Here is a 14,938-nt window from a genome sequence, read left to right as displayed (position 1 = left end):
ACCTCTCTGCTTCCTTCCTGCTTTGGCAATATTTCTCATTGTAGCTGCACCTTTTCCTGTTGGACCTTTTTTAAATTATTATTTTGAGAAATGCAAAACAAGACACAGAGAAACATCTATTTTAGAGCAGTATCTAGTTCTGTTTCCCAGCATATATTTATGTTATGTTCAATTACTTTAATAATTGGATTTTCCTTTTTGTAACACACTACTTTTGCTTTGTGAATATTTTTTTAATTCAAAGATATCATTTTTTCCTGCCAATGCTGTGACAGTGATGAATAAGGTGCTTCTTGTAGCACCTACAGACTATTTGGGGAGACAAAACATTGGATAACTAACAGTGTAAGTATTTGATTACTGTTATGCTAAGCATGCAAAAAGGGAGGAGAAGCGGTGGCTAAGAGAATCTGACAAGGCATCGACTCAATTTCCTTGAGGAGGTGAGCTCTGATGGTAAGTAGAAAATGAGGTGTGTGGACTGGTGAAAGAGGCTGTAGTAGAGAGCCATCTGGAATGCTGACGCAACATGTACAGGAGTCCTGGGGAAGAGAAAAAGCTGACTACTAACAGAAGACAGCCGAAATCATATACCAAGGAGGAGTGACACCAAGACAAAGTGGGTGAGGAGGCAGGGGCCAGATCACAAGGAGTCCTAGGAGACACATAAACAACTTCGGTCTCTACCTTACAAGCATTGGAAACTCTGGAAAGAGTGTAAGCAGAAAAAAAGTTACACAATTCTTTCTGTAACCAGGTATTCCAACTACTCTGTGGAAAAGGTGCTGGAGGAAGGGTAGACAGGTAAGAAGCTGTTATTCATCTTAGTGAGAGAGGATCATGGGTCAGTTCTGAGTACGGCAGTGAAGGTGAAAAGAAGGACTACAGAGATATATTTAGGACGGAGAACTGTCAAAAAACTAGGCCTGGAAAAGCAGACTGTTAGATACAAATTTAAGTTCAAAAGAGGAGACAGAGGTCGATGCTTAGCCTAGCAGGTAAGATGCTCCATAGTCATCATCCCACATCTCAGTAACTGGCTTTAAAGGCCTGTCACTGGCTCCTGGATCTAGCTCCCTAAGGTAGACTCTGAAAAGCAACACACAATGGTTTAAGTAGCGGGTCCCTGACAACTACAGGGGAGACCTGAGTTACACTGCTGACTCCTGACTCCAGCCTTGGCTATTGTGGACATTTGGAGAGTGAACTGGTGGCTGGGAGCTCTCTACCTGCCTCTCGTTCACATACATTCACACTTTCTCTCTGACTCTCAAATTGAAAAACGAGGGTGGAGAACAACATGATAACATTCAGGGTGTTTCCTATTTAGAAAGGGTGGAAGAGACATTTCCTTCAAAACAATAACATTTATTCAGAGTCCACAGGGTGATATGACAAGGTTAGGTTTGTGCCCAAAAAAACGAAATCAAAAATTTGATTTGTTGGTTTCACACACACACACATGCATTTAACTGCAGTTCTATATAAAATGAATTTATAGACTCAAATTATATATATGCATTGCCCCACATCCGGGACTCGGAGTGGGCGGGAAAACGGGTGGGGCTTCTCCCTCAATATCCCCCTTTACCTCAGATACATGATGGAAACAATATGGACATAATAGTATTACTCACTTCCCTATCCCCCTGAACCTTTTTTTTTTCTTTTTCTTTCTTTAACTGTATTTAACTATGTAAAGATTGTCAACAACAATACAATAAAATAGATTTTAAAAAATTATATATATGCATAATGCAAATATATGTTCATAATATATTTATGAATATACAGTCGCTTAAATTGTGTCCATAAGGACAATGAAGATGGGTCCAGTACTGTGGCATGGTGGGTAAGCTAGTATTGCAGAACTGGCATCCCACATGGGCACTGGTTTGGTTCTGGTTGGTTCACTTCCAACCTAGCTCTCTGTTGATATTCCTGGGAAAGCAGTCAAACATGGCCCAAGTCCTTGGGCACCTGCACCTATGTGGGAGACCTGGAGGAAGCTCCAGGTTTCTGGCTTTGGATTGGCATTGCTCCAGACATTGCAGCCATTTGGGGAGTGAGCCAGCAGATGGAAACACACACTCTCACTCTCTCTCTCTCTCTCTCTCTCTCTTCTTCTTCTTCTTCTTCTTCTTCTTCTTCTCTCTGTAATTCTGCTTTACACATAAAATATTTTAAGATAAACCTTTAAAAAAAAAAGGCAATGAAGAGCCCAGAGTGGTGGTGCAGCACATTAACCACTACCTGCAATGCTGACATCCCATAATACAGTGTTGGTTCCAGTTTCAGCTGCTGTGCACTTCTGATCCAGTTTCCCGCTAATGTACCTGGGAATGCAACAAATGATGGTCCGAGTGCATGGGACTCTGCCACCCACTGCAAAGATTGGATGAAGTTTCTGGCTCCTGGCTTTGGCTTGACCCAGCCATGGTTGCTGTCGCAATTTCAGGAGTGAGCCAGGAGACAGAAGATTCTCTCTCTCTCTGTTTCTCTGCCACTTGCCCATTTTCTCTCTCCTGTCTTCTTCCCCTCTCTTTCAAATAAATAAATCTTTGGGGAGAAAAAAGAATAAAGAACTCTGAGATCTTCAAATCATATTCTTGCTGAATGCTGAGCTACCTAGATTGGACAGTGGCTGGTTTGCTTGGAAAATGAGGGAAATAGAGAATGTGTATTTCATAGCTTAGATTGCATCTACAGGGACACTGCTACTTGGCTGTTTCTCATTTCATATCTGAAGCATTCATGACATATGAAACCATTGGTTCCGAGCAAAGCCAAACAGAGCACAGCAGCTGCACAGGAAAATCGCAGGCTGTCAACCTTTCCTTCAGCCTTCTGCAGTCACATTCATTTCTGGCTCCCGAGGGGGCCTGAATAACACAAGACAAGTTGTGGCCATCTGGTACTCCTGGGGCAGTGCCATTGGATCATGAAGAAAGCCCTGGGTTAGCTGTTGGGAAATAGGAATTTGAGGCCTGTTCTCCACCTGCTGTCCTGCATTGCCTTGGCTGGGTTGGCCACTCTGTGGGCCTTGGCTCTTCAGCCATGGAATTGGACCAAATGATCCCTGGGGTCCCTCACAATACTTTTCCTGGAATTCAAAGAGAAAATGTAAAGCCTTTTAACTTACAATTCATATGCACAGTCTCTTTAGTTTATTAATTCTTTCACAACTGCACATTGAAGAGTGAATAAAAACAATCAGCTGTCTTCATATACTTGGTGTTTTGCTTCGTGGTAGCTCTAGGCAGATCTCAGGTCACTAAGAATATGTATCTTTAATGACAAACAGATATATTCTTAAATGTATTTACCTTTTTAATATTTATTTATTTGAATGGTAGCATTGAGAGAGACAGATCATCTATTTGCTGATTCACTCCCCAACTGGCTCCAATGTCTGTGGCTAGGCCAGTCTGAAGTCAAAAGTCAGGAGCTTCTTCTGGGTCTCATATGGGAGTGCAGGGACCCAAACATGTGAGCCATTCTCCACTACTTCTGCAGACATGTTAGTGAGCTGGGTAGGAAGTGGAGCAGCCAGGACTCGAATCAGCACCCATCTGGATGGCACCACAGCAGGCCTCTATCTAAACCACTGAGCCACAAGGCCAGCCCCAAAAGGATATATTCCTTTTCAAAATGTATTTTTATTATTTATTTTTAATGTTATTTACATAGTTGAGAAGGATGCTTAGCCATGTGAACCACCAATTAGGATGGGGAGTTTCAAGACACGGAGGAATAAGGGTGGGACAAATGTTTCCAACTCTTTTTTTCCTCCCATATCTGCAAGTGGGAGGCAGGGGGAAGGGGAAGGAGCTGCTCCTTGCTGCCAAACTACATCAGCACCCTGGGATGGGGGACAGCCACTGGGTGTCATCTTAGAGACCCTGATATGGGGCAAAGTGTTCTGAAAGTGTTACTTGAGTGGTTTTGATAGTTGTGAGACACTGGTAACTTCAATGCTCCAGGGTTGAGAAAATCTTTCCAAGGTCTATTAGTTGACAAAGTCTGCCCTAGACTAGTCCACCCATTCATACAATGCTGCCAGACCTAGGCCTGGAGAGTTGTCCAACCTGCTCTGCTTTCCATCCATGGTCATGTCTGACTGGGTCCATAACCACACCCAGCTCTTGTGCAAACTAGCGGTACTGAAGCCCCACAAGGGTGAGTCCACAAATCCTCCACGGAATCTGTCCCAGTCCTGGTTCTCTCGTGTGCTAGTTGGGGAGTGAATCAGTAAAACGATGACCTCTAGCTCTCTTTCAACATAACCTTTCAAATAAACAAATATTAAAAAGGTGAATAAATTTAAGAATATATCTGTTTATTAAAGATACATAAATATTTTTCAAAATTTATTTATTTTTATTGGAAAGTCAGATACAGAGAGAAAGATCTTCCATCTGTTGGTTCATTCCTCAAGTGCCCTCAACAGCCAGAGCTGAGCCTATCTGAACTACCTGAAGCCCGGGGCCAAGAGCTTCTTCTGGATCTCCCACACGGGTGCAGGGTCCCAAGGCTTTGGGCCATCTTCCACTGCTTTCCCAGGCCACAAGCAGGGAGCTAGATGGGAAGTGGAACAGCTAGGTTACGAACTGGTGCCCATATGGGATCCCGGCGCAAGCAAGGCAAAGACTTTAGCAACTAGCCTACCATGCCAGGCCCTAAAGTGCGTATTTTTAGTGACCCATGATCTGCTCAGATCATTGGTCTGACAACAGTATGCCCTCTGGCCTCCCCTCTCCAGATCACCCAGTTTCAGCTCTCTTGTTTCTCTGTGAGTATAGTGGTCTGCTCCACGGAAGCCCCTTGAAGACACTCCTCAACTTCAAGTGCAGTGGCCTACTCTGTGGAATCCCGCAAAAGTCAGTTCATTCCCATAAAGCACTCCCTCAGCAGTTCCCAATCCTATACTTCCCAACCCCCCTTCCCCAGGCAATCCAAAGCCTCTGCAACAGGTGTGGGCCCTGAGCCTGATCTAAAATACATTCTCTTTCTTTTTTTTAAGATTTTATTATTTTTATCAGAAAGTAAGATATACAACAAGGAGGAGAGACAGAGAGGAAGATCCTCTGTCCAATGAATCACTCCCCAAGCAGGCACAACGGCCACAGCTGAGCCGATTCAAAGCCAGGAGCCAGGAGTTTATTCCGGGTCTCCCACATGGGTGCAGGGTACCAAGGCTTTGGGCCATCCTTGACTGCTTTCCCAAGCCACAAGCAGGGAGCTGATGGGAAGCGGGACCATCAGGATTAGAATGTGATCCTTGCACATTGAAGGCGAGGACTTCGGCCACTAGGCTACTGCATGAGGCCCTAAGATACATTCTTACAAGGCAAACTTTTTTTGATGTTTCAATATTTAATAAAGGAAACACTTTGTGGTTTCAATGTTTCTTTTTGTTTTGCTTTGTGCTTTTAAAATTATTTGTTTATTTTAAAGGCAGAGAAATTGTCCTTCCCATCCACTGGTTGACAGCCCAAATGCCTGCAGTAGCCAGAGCTAGGCTTTCAATACTTTTCCAGACAGCATTTCCTTCCTCTAGGAAACATTTTCTCTGAAGACTACTGCCTGTGATAGTGCTTTTGGCTGTACTCTTCATTCATAAGTTGTAAGAACATTTATGTATTAACAGATACAAGCCAATAATTTCCACTGAAGTTGCATAAAGCTGTGATGTCATGTCTATAATAAACTCCCTGAAAGAGTGACTATAGCTTTGATACTTTCAGCACAGTCTATATGCTCCAAATAGATCTAAATGGCTGGAGCATGCTGTCCCTGGAACCTTACGGCCCTGCCAGTTCCCACAGGAAGATTCTCGGCCACAGAACTATGCAGACAGCTAATCTGACTGTTGGACCCTGGCCTGTTTCCTGGGCCCTCCCTGCCCTTGCCTGCCCACACATTTCTCTCCCGCTCACAGCTCAGCCTTGGTCAGGTTCTGCCTCCATAGTCCGTGCCCCTGTGGCAGGCTGCAGATTCACTCTCAGCGGGCATCCTCCAGCTTGGGGGCCTCCAACGAGAGAGAAAGCAATGCACATTGCATGGAATATCTCCCGAACCCACTGATGTGTGAAAGGAAAATACTGGACAAGACATACTCTAACATATACACACACACTTGCATCTGTACACACACACTCATCTACACACACATATATCTGCATATATGCACATACATGCATGCATGCCTGTGTCTTTATACATATGTGTATATGTGCACAGCATGCACATGAAGAGTTTTCAAAAAGTTTATAAGAATGAATTATGAAAAAGCCATGCAAGGATCTCAAGATTCTTTACACCAAGACAAATTTACTTTAAAAAAAAAAATTTGTTCATTCTATATTGGAAAGGAAGATTTAGAAAGAGAAGGAGATACAGAGAGAAAGACCTTCTGTCCACTGGTTCCCCCCTAAGTGGCCTCAATAGCCATTGCTGAGCCAATCCAATGCCAGGAACCAGGAGCTTCTCCAAGTCTCCCATGCAGGTGCAGGGTCCCAAGGCTTTGGCCATCCTTGACTGTTTTCGCAGGTCACAAGCAAGGAGTTGGATGGGAAGTGGAGCAGCCAAGCCATGAACCAGCACCAATTTGGGATCCCAGTGTATGCAATGTGAGGATTCAGCTATTAGGCTATCACACAGGCCCCAAATTTACTTTTAAATTCCATTTTTAGGAACTTTTCGTTTGTCTGTATACATGCACACCACATCCATGCATGAATATACAAATGTATGCATATATATACTTATAATGTGTATATATGTGTGTATGCATATGTATATATGTACTTATGCATATGTATAGATGCATAAATTTGCATGTACAGATACATTTATACATATATTTAGATGCCTACGGGCATACACACATATATAGACATATGCGTACACATATATTTATACATATATGCCTATGTGTATGCATGTCTGTATACACACACACACACACACATATATAGCCAGACATGCATTTATTTCTTGTCAAAATACCAAAATACAAGAAAAATGTAGTCTCACTAATGTTTTCCATGTGGGAAGACAGCAGTACTCTACTCGGCATGCCCATCTGAAGACCTCTTAGTTAGCACTGTCTTCAGGTAAATTGCCAGCAATGCAGGGAGGAGATTCCTTGGGAAAGAGTTGGGTTCTGTGAGGGTACAGTGGGGCAGAGAGATAAATTGTATTACCTGGTTTCAACTAGCCTTCACAACATAGAAAAGTGACTTTATATGAGGTTCCCACCAGAAAACTCTAGTATTCCATATGGGACACTGGCATGGAATTGCTTTCATGCCAGGCTTTTCCTCTCTTACCTCAGGTACCTCCCGAAAGTTCTGGGAGGAATACACAGCTTAGTTCCCAATCTAAATGTGAAGCAGCAGACATAGCTGGATTAAGTTGTTAGTCACCAGTAGAGCTACACTTGCACCCGGCAGTTTCTCTGTAGACTCAGTGCCCCTCATGGCCTAGCCACCCTGCATGCAAGCCCAAGGACACCTGGCTTCTCTTGGCCCAACATCTTAGTCAGCCATCTTAGGATGGTCAGAGGCACAAGGATGCTGTCTAGTCTGAGAAGCATAATGGTGAAACAACTTGTCAGGAAGCAACCCATATGGAAACAGACTGGCATTCACAATCTTTAAAGATGAACTTTGCCCTAAGCTGCTAAGTCTTAGAATGTTAGCCAACAGTCACAAGACATACTTTGCCTTTAAAAATAAATTAACCTGGGGTAGGGGGTGTGGCATGGGATATGCGACACTGACATGCATTATAGGCACAGGTTCAAGTTCTGGCTGCTCCACTTTCAATCCAGGTGCCTGATAATGGCTTGCGAAAAGCAGCAGAGGATGGCTAAGTATATCAGTTTCTGCTACCCATGTTGGAGTACTGGATGGGATTTCAAGACTCCCAGCTTTGCCCTGGTCCAGGCCTGGCCATTGCGGCCATCTGCGATGTGAACAAGTAGACAGTTATCTCTCTCTCTCTCCCCCTGTGTGTGTGTGTGTATGTGTGTGTGTGCGTGTGATTCTCCTCTTCAAATACATAAATTACAAAGAAATGTTCCTTACTAAATATTTCATAGCTGCTTAGGAAATGTCAACATTATTTAAGTCTATAAGCAATAAGCGGAAATGTCATTTTAAAACTATTTCCCCTGAGCAATCTAACTTCCCAGAAAGTAACTGCCACAAACATTTTTGGGGATAAGCAACATTGTGGAGCTGAGGCCGGTCCAGGCCAAAGCCAGGAGTCAGGAGTACCAACTATGACTCCCATTTGGGCAGCAACGGCCATGTCCTGCTGTTTTTCCAGGATCGTTTACACAGAGCTGGATCAGAAGAACAGTCAGGACTGGAATTGGTACTGATTGGGATGCTGGCATTACAAGTGGCAGCTTAGCTCACTGCACCACAATGCCAGCCCTGGTAAGGAAAGATTTATTCCTTTCTATCTACCAAATAAAAACAGCCTACCTTCTTAGCACAGCACTTCATGTTACACATTTGTGATCCCCTTCTCCATTCCTCCCAGGTTGCTTTGGCCTCCCACACTGTCCTTTCCTTGTATCTCTACTAAGACTGTCAGCACGCAGTTCAGTCTTGACCTGTCTGTTAGCCACATGCTCTAGACTACGCCAGTGCAAAGTAAAGAAGCCCCTTTTCCCACTGTAAGACAGTCTGTCAGTCATCCAAAGTGAAGCTCAAATGCTGCATCCAGACAGTACCTGTTTTCCCATACTCAGGATCATAGGGACACATCTATCATATTTGTTTATGTACAGTTAGGGCTGACACATATGACTGTGCAAGTTGTGCACTATTCACAGATACCAAGGTAATCAGACTACGAGCCTGTGGTGCCTTTGCAGAAGTACACATTGGGCAGCAGTGCCCTAACCAGACTGCACACTCCCTGAGAGTAGGGAGCATTCGCAGTCATTGATCTGACACAGTCCCCAGCACCGTGTTTATTCAAAGACTCTCCATAACTGTTCATTGAACTTCAGAGTACATGTTCAGATATAAAATTCTGACATGCTCCATCATTTTTAATATTTGTGATTCAATTGCGCAGGAAATCATCAATGTACTGACTTTCCACTCTCTTAAACATCCATCATTACAATGTCAAGCACCTTAGAGATATTTAGTAGCGATTCATTTTGTTATGATAAATAACCCTTGCTAATTTTCTGTTGTTTTCAACACATTTTCAGATCTATATTTTTACGATCTATCTTCTAAGTTTTATTTATTATAGTCTATCTTCCAGAGAACTTTGTAAGATTGTAACACTCATATGCACAATAAATTTGGAAGTTTTTTGTAGTTAAATCCAATGAGACATTGAGTCTGACTAGGAATTTATTTCCTTTTAAACAATAATATCATATAAAGAAGAAAAATCCAGTAAGTATTGTTAATTGACAAAAATATGATGATAATTGGAATAAAAAACCTGTATTTTCTTCTAGAATAGAAAATAAAATTTCTGAAATATTTTAAATTTAAAAAATGACCTAGTTTTCTATGCATGTAGATAATTCTAGCAACAACTGACATGTGACTGCTGGCTTTAAGTTTTTTCTACCACAAAAGCCTTGTAAACTAATGAAAAGCTATTTGTTTACTCACTCATGTTCAATGAGAGATCTTGATTGACAAGTTTAGGTGGGCTTATGCAAAACCTTACCTGCCAAACAAAACCAGGAGAGAGGAAAAGAAAAAAGGGACAACAAATGCTAATTATCTTGTTTAAAGAAAAAGTCCTATGTTGAGGAAGGATGTTAATAGTCTTCATTTAAAAAAAATCAAAGAACTACTTTCAAAAATGATCCAGATATGATACTATTTAATCCAGTTAAAACCACCAAATATTTCAAAGGCAACTTGGAACATTTAAAATGTAAAGAATTAAGCCATCACACCCATTTGCTTTTTTCTTTTTTTCTGGAAAGATTCAGAGATGAAGTTAGTCTACTCTAAGAGTAAAAATAATTAGTCATTGCTTTCTTCCACTGTTGGTAGACGGCACTTACCACATCATCATTCAGGTTAAAAAAATACACTATTCATAGAAGCAACCGCAATTTTACTTACAGCAAGACTATGGAGTCAGGATGCTTGAGTTTAGGTTCTAGTTCTAACATTTATTCACTCTGTGACATTGGCAGTTTTTGCTTGTCCATTCCCTTTCCTTTCCTTGTCTGTAAAATGGAAGATAATCATTATACTCAAGTCAGGATGTTATTGCAGGGAGTAATGAGATAATTCATAAAATATTTAGTCCAGAGTCTGGGCCATAGTAAGTACTAGTAAAACTTTATGACTACAGTTAAAGATACAGTAAAGAAGTAACGGAGCAAAGTAGATAGTAAAACGCCATGGAATTTTTCAACTAGTGAGCATCTTCAATATGTCAGCAATCATGCTAGCCAATTTCCATACTTCATTTTGCTGAATGAGTTGTCTTTAAATTATATAAAAGACACATGTCCCTAGGAAAGAGAATTGAAAGAGCATAGGATGATTCAATGTGAAAATGAAAAAGACCTCAACCTCTTATTTCCAATGACATTGAAAACCTCCATTCCAGTGACTCAGAAGCAGCCCCTATAAACTACTTTGGGGGGAGGAACACATGTTCCTGGAGATTTGTATGCCTATACCAATACGTATGTGTGTATATATGTATGTATACACACATATGTATTTTTCATATATTTATGTATATACATATACATATCTCCCATCTGTTACTACACAAATGCTATATATACTATCCTCAAACTGTTTGCATGTATCATACCTTGTTTCTTTTCCTATGTGAATATTTGTAAATGAATTTTTCATTTTGGCAGAATTTTGCATTTGTGGGAAAGGTGCTTTTAACATTTATATAATTAAGATACTTTTGTCAAAAAGAAGAAATTATTATTGGTGCATATATATTAGTTAAGTTCTAGACATTCATTTGGATTTCACTGATTTTCTACCATTCCCTTCTTTCAAAAAAATTTAAATATTTTGTTAGTTATTTGAAAGACAGTTACAGAGATGGGGGAAGGAGAGAGAGAGAAATTTCCATCTCCTGGTTTGTTCCTCATCCAGCCATAATGGCCGGAGTTGGGCTGGTATGAAACCAGGAGCTAGAAGCTTCTTTCAGGTCTCCTCTATCGGGTCAGGAGCCCAAGCACTTGGGCCATCTTCTGTTGCTTTCCCAGACTCATTAGCAGGAAACTAAATTGGAAGTAGTAGAGCAGCTGGAACTCCAACCAGTACCCATATGGGATATCATCATTGTGGGCAGTGACTTTATGCTCTATACTACAGTGCTGGCCGAGTAACTGTTCTGTTTCTCCTTCTTTCTTTTTGTATTATTTTTTTTAACTTCCTTCAAGGATCCAAACCAGCACACCAAGCTGCATTTAATACATGTCACTCTCTATTTTCCATCTCTCTCTCTCTCTCTCTCTTTATTGGTAAGTCAGATTTACAGAAAAAAAGGAGGGACAGAGAAATATCCTCCATCCACTGGTTCATTCCCCAAGTAGCCTCAACAGCTGGAGCTGAGCCAATCCAAAGTCAGGAGCCAGGAGCTTCCTCCAGGTTTCCCATGTGGGTACAAGATCCCAAAGCCTTGGGCCATCCTCAACTGCTTTTCCAGGGCACAAGCAGGGAGCTGGGTGGAAAGTGGAGCAGCTGGAAAACAAGTTAGCACCCATAGGAGATCCTGGCGCATGCAAGGCGAGGACCTTAGCCATTAGGCTACTGTGCTGGTCCCTCCAACTCATATTTTGAAAACATCCTAGTATTATACAATATTGATATGCCATAATTTGTGATCCAATTGACAAATGTTTTTATTTCTAGCTTTTCATTATTACAAATAGTATCATAATGAACAGCAGTTCACATTCTTGTACTATACTGTGCATAATCCTAAAAACAGAATTCCAATGTCAAAAGAGTTGTGCCTTTAAAATTTTCATATAATCACCATATTGGCTCCAAAGTGGTTACACTAATTCATATTCTACAAATTTGAATAAGAGTTCTTGTTTTCACACAAGCCTTGCTAATTTAAGAATTACAGTGGTAGTCTGTTGTTTTTGCTTGCAGTAATTTAATGATGGATAAAGTGAGCATCTCTTCAGATATTTATTGGCAATTTGTATTTCATTTTCTATGAAGTGCCAATTTATCTTCCTTAAGTATTCTTTTGTTGGGTTGTTCATCTTTTTCTTATTGATTTATAAGATCTTTTTCATATGGAGGAGATCAGCCATTTGTCATGTTTGTTACTGATATTTTTCTTCTCAATTTATATTAATATTAGCATTTTACTACACTCAAGATATGACTTCATTAAATTACTACATTTCATTAACGCTTTTGGGTTTTGTTTTTATTCCATACCAATATATAATAAAATATTCACTTTCATATACATTATTTCTAATATTCATCCATGACATTCCAAGAAATACTGAGAACACTTCCAATGCCAAATTTACAAGTATTTTTTTTAAGATTTATTTATTTTTATTGCAAAGTCATATATACAGAGAGGAGGAGAGACAGAGAGGAAGATCTTCCATCCGATGATTCACTCCCCAAGTAGCTGCAATGGTTGGTGCTGCGCCAATCTGAAGCCAGGAGCCAGGAACTTCCTCCAGGTCTCCCACATGTGCGTAGGGTCCCAAAGCTTTGGCCATCCTCAACTGCTTTTCCAGGCCACAAGCAGGGAACTGGATGGGGAGCAGGGCCACCAGGATTAGAACTGGTGCCTATATGAGATCCTGGCACATTCAAGGCGAGGACTTTAGACGCTAGGCCACCACACCGGGCCCACAAGTATTATTTTATTATAAGGATCTTATGAAATCATTTCAGCAAGATTAGCAACATCAAGCCTCCAAGTTGACTTTATTGGATTCCTCCTAGTTTTGCTTCTTGAAATTTGAGTAGATAGAGAATCCTGGAGTAGCTTTGGATGAACCAATTATCTTCTCCTATTTGGATATGTTTCCTGAGGCATTTTCTCTTGAAGCAGGGACCAAGCACTTGAAACTATCACAAGCTGCCTTCCAGGTTTCACATTAGCAGGAAGTAGACCATGAGGCAGAGCCAGACTAAACCCAGGCAGTTGTTACAGGATATTAGCACCCAAATGGCACCGTAAGCACTGCACTAACTGCCCAGCCATGATGACTTAAAAAAAAAAAAGACTTTATTTATTTGAAAGGTAAAGGTTGAGTGAGAAAGAGAAAGAAAGATGGTTTACTCTTCAAATAGTTGCAACAGCCAGGACGGGACTACGCTGAAGCCACCAGGGTTTTCATCCACATCTCCCCCATGAGTGGCTGGGACCCAAGCAACCACCTGCCACAGCTTTTCCCAAGCCATTAGCAAGGAGCAGGCTCTGAAATGGAATGAGTAGGATACAACCCAGTATCCCATATGGGAGGCAAACAGTGCAAATGCAGATGGTGGCTTCACCTGCTAGCTCCTGCTCCTGACTTCCTTCAGTCCAACTCTGCCTGTTTCAATCACTTGGTGGGTAAACCAATAGATAGAGGATCTCTTTGTCCCCTCTATTCTTCATAAATCTGCCTTTCAAATAAAAATAAATAAACCTTTCAAAAATACTCTAAATTGGGCCCGGTGCCGTGGCCTAGCGGCTAAAGTCCTCGCCATGAACGCACCGGGATCCCATATGGGCGCCAGTTCTAATCCCGGCAGCTCCACTTCCCATCCAGCTCCCTGCTTGTGGCCTGGGAAAGCACCCGAGGACAGCCCAAAGCCTTGGGTTCCTGCACCCGTGTGGGAGACCCGGAGGAGGTTCCAGGTTCCTGGCTTCAGATTGGCGCAGCACCGGCCGTTGTGCTCACTTGGAGAGTGAATCATCGGATGGAAGATCTTCCTCTCTGTCTCTCCTCCTCTATGTATATCCGTCTTTCCAATAAAAAAAATAAATAAATCTTTAAAAAAAATACTCTAAATATATCCTTACCATATAATCCAGTAATCATAGTCCTTGGCATTTACTCAAATGAATTTAGCACCTAAGCCAATACAAAAATTATACACAAGATGTTTACAGCAGCTTTATTCACAATTGCCAAATTTGGAAGCCAAGATATATTCTGATAGTTTAGTGAATAAATGGACTTTGGTGCCAGTCCCCATGATGGAATACTATTTGTGCTAAAGATAAATGAGCTATTATGCCATGAAACTAGGAGGAGGAAACTTAAATGCATATTGCTAAATGAAGGAAGGGAGTCCAAAAGGACAGATGTATGCTATTTCAGCTATAAGACATTCTGGAAAAGGCAAAATTATACTGATGGCAAGGAAATCAGTTATCACAAGGAGTTAGGAGGATAAAATATCAAAGCACAGAGAACTGTTAGGACAAGGAAATCAGGCACTTGTCAGAATCTATAGAATGTAACCCACCAGGAATGAATCCTAATGTGGCACTGGTTCATGTTCAGGCTGCTCCACTGCCCATCCAGCTCCCTCCTTATGCCCTGGAAAAGCAGAGGAGGATGGCTTGGGACCCTGTACCCACATGGGAGATCCAGAAGAAGCTCCTGGCTCCTTGCTTAGGATCAGCTTTGCTCTGGCAGTTGCGGCCATTTCGGGAGTGAACCAGTGGCTGGATGATCTCAATTTAAAAAACACAAATCTTTAAAAAAAAATTTTCTACAAAGAAATTATAGTGAAAAATAATCATCCTATTACCCATACCAGTCCTGGCTTTTTTAAAATTCCTCTCTTCTCTTCTCCCCTCCTCTTTCTCCTCCCTTCCTTCCTTTCTTTCTTCTCTTTCTCTCTCTCTCTCGCTCTCGCTCTCTCACTCTTTCTCCTTCCTTCTCTCTCTCTCTCTCCCTTCGTTTTTAAAG

The sequence above is a fragment of the Ochotona princeps genome, chromosome 4 (genome assembly GCF_030435755.1).
Source record: "Ochotona princeps isolate mOchPri1 chromosome 4, mOchPri1.hap1, whole genome shotgun sequence".
Taxonomy (NCBI): domain Eukaryota; kingdom Metazoa; phylum Chordata; class Mammalia; order Lagomorpha; family Ochotonidae; genus Ochotona; species Ochotona princeps.
The sequence above is the reverse complement of the archived record's forward strand: the minus strand, read 5'-3'. Positions refer to the sequence as shown.